The 2,830-nt window shown below is 43.6% G+C and overlaps 1 pseudogene; it reads left to right on the plus strand.

The window, feature by feature from the left end:
* Positions 1-1,495: 1,495 nt before the first annotated feature.
* LOC112480527 lies at positions 1,496-1,613 on the plus strand (annotated as a pseudogene).
* The last annotated feature ends 1,217 nt before the right edge of the window (positions 1,614-2,830 follow it).

Below are 2,830 nucleotides of genomic sequence, written 5' to 3' on the forward strand. Positions count from 1 at the left end.
TTTGGGTAAGGCTTATTAACTCTTAATTTAGCAAACCCAAAGTTGGTACCATGTGCCAAGAAACAAGAAATGCACGAAGGTGAGTAAGACATTCTGTGTTTGAGAAACCTACAGCATAGGAAAGAGGGCAAGATAAAAATAACCATAATTATAACAGGTGGAACGTGCTAAGTAAATTCAAATGAATATTATCTTGTAATTGAAAGGAAGAGCAAATCCCAAAATGACTCTGTGAAAGTTGAAAAGACACTTGATACAGTCCAGTGGTTCTCGGCCCTGGCTCCACATTAGAATTACCAGATGAGCTTTTTAAAAACATGGATATCTGGGCCCCATCCCAGACCTACTGACCTGCAGGAGAGCCTGGGCCTGGCTATGTTTTAACACACACCCCTCAAGTGACTCTAATATGCAGCCAACTACCAACAAAGTTCCCCCCCCCCAGCCCCGCCCCACCGAGTTTACAAATGGAAACTAATGCATAGAGATTTTAAATGACTTAAGAAAAGCCAGATCATTTAGGTCTGGAATTAAAAAATAAAGCTCTTGATTTCCCAGTCAAATCTTTCCATTGCACTGGATCTGAGTAAATATATATATATGACATATATATATATATATATACACACATATGACAACAAATAGAGCAAATAGCATTGTCGCAGTTAAGGAACTGATTTGTGCTGTTTGGCAACATTAAATTATCATTCTCCTTACATATATTTCTGAGAAATACTTCATTTGAAAGAAAAAACTTTTTAAAGTTCTTTTTCTTAGAACCCTTGTACTACATTTTAGAGACAGTAGTTTTATTGACAATTACTTTCTTTTGGCTTTTTTTCAAGTGTTTCCCAAACTACATGAAGAAGATACATAATTCCATTTTATTTTTTCTGCCTTAACGAGGTCTTGACTACCAAAGTGTGGATCTGTACTTAATTCCACTACTAGTAGAAAGCCATGGGAAGGTTTTGAGCTGGAAAGTGCCAGAGCTATACCTTAACCTGGAATGTCTGTGGAACAGACTAGGGCGGAATTAGAAACAGAGAAACCGACTAAGAGTCAAGGACCTAAAACCAAAGTAGCCGTGGGAATGGAGAAGAGAGGACAAGTGAGATAGAGAGACAGCAGAGTGTTCATCTGTTTGCCAGTGTCTGCATCTTGGGCAGAAGAAAGACTCGGAAGTCAGAGAACTCTGAATGATAGTGTTGTGATTAACAACCAGAAACTCAGAAGAACTAGATCAGAGGTGCTGACTGCTGGCTCAGGTGCGGGGTATCCCGGGCTCAGGAGGAAGGAAGTGTGCAGCCGGAAGTGTGCAGCCAGCAGGGGAAATGCTGGGCTGAAATCTGATAATCTGGGTCTGGAGATAGACTTCAGAGAGTTCTCTATGTAGAAGTCACCAGTGAAGCCACAGGTGTGGGAAAGAAGAAAACTACCGGAGGAGGAGAAAAAGATGGGTTGAAAAGACAGGAGATGAAAAAGGTATGCTCTTGTCTATGGCCACCCACCCTGAACAAGCCCAATCCCTTCTGATCTCGGAAGCTGAGCAGGGTCGGGCCTGGTTAGTACTTGGATGAGAGACCACCTGGGAAGACCAGGCACTGCAGGCACCTGTAGAAAAAGATATTCTTGAAGCCCAGTTTTGTGAGCCTCAAAAACATGGCAATAAACAATGTCAGATTCTACAGCCTCAGGAATTAGAACAGAGAAAAGGTCACTGGATCTGACAAACAAGAGGCTTAGTGACCTTCCAGAGAACAGTTCTCAGTAGGATGGCGGGGAGAGAAGCCATATGTCAAAAACTGAAGGCATGAGCGGACAGTGATGACAGACTACCAGTTCAAGACATCTGGCCAGAAATGGAAGGCAGGAGATATAAAAATAGACACAGGGAGTAAAAGAATGAGGAAAAGGGATTTTTGTGTTTTGGTTTTTTTTTAAATGAATGGACATATCCGAGCACTTTTGTAAACACAGAAGGTGGAGAGGGGAAAAAAATTGAAAACTGGAAGGGAAGTAATGCAGAACACAGTGTTTCATCTTGGCAAGCATGGGGGGCCCCTTCTCCCTCAGAGATAAGAGCAGAGGAAGATGTGGAAAATAGAGCCGCAGATTCCGATGTGACAGGTAATGGAACAGACTTCACATCGTTTCCCCTCCTGAGAGGATCAAGCGCAGGTTCCTGCCGAGGGTTGGGATGGGAGCTGCAGGTGAACGGAGGGACTTCGGGACACGGGTTGTGGAGACGCAAACCAAGAAGGGTGAGAACGAACAAGAAGCCACTTTCTCTGACGAAGCGTGGTGGCCCGAGGTCAGGCCTAGAACAGGGAGCCAGACCACAGAGGTGACTTAGAGGTGGACGTTTACCAATAAGGAAAGTTTAAGACACTTTGCTGAAGAAAATGACAACGGGTCCAGCTTGCTTAGGGTCTGTTGCGGGGGGAGGGGGGGTGTATTTTTATGAAGTTTTATAAAATTGGTGAATTTCCCTCAAAGGAAATCCTAGAAAGTTCAATTATTACAAGAACAAATTCTCAGCCACGTTGCAGAAAATGTTGGTTGTATAAATGGCAAAATATCTTCCACTTATTGTATGTGGTCGACATAATTCCTCAGTGGAAAAATCTCCTTACAGTAGAAAATGTAATGCAATAACGCGGCCTGGTCCCTTCTCGTACGATAAATGACACTGTCGTATGGACTACAGACTCATCCTGTGACCCTTCTGCACACTAACCACCAACCCGCCTGGGACAAAAGCCCTCATGAAACGGCAGACTACAGCACCTCTGGCTCATCCCAGCCCTGCTCTAGGACTAGTGCTAGG

This window comes from Pteropus alecto, unplaced genomic scaffold (assembly GCF_000325575.1).
Source record: "Pteropus alecto unplaced genomic scaffold, ASM32557v1 scaffold74, whole genome shotgun sequence".
Classification (NCBI taxonomy): domain Eukaryota; kingdom Metazoa; phylum Chordata; class Mammalia; order Chiroptera; family Pteropodidae; genus Pteropus; species Pteropus alecto.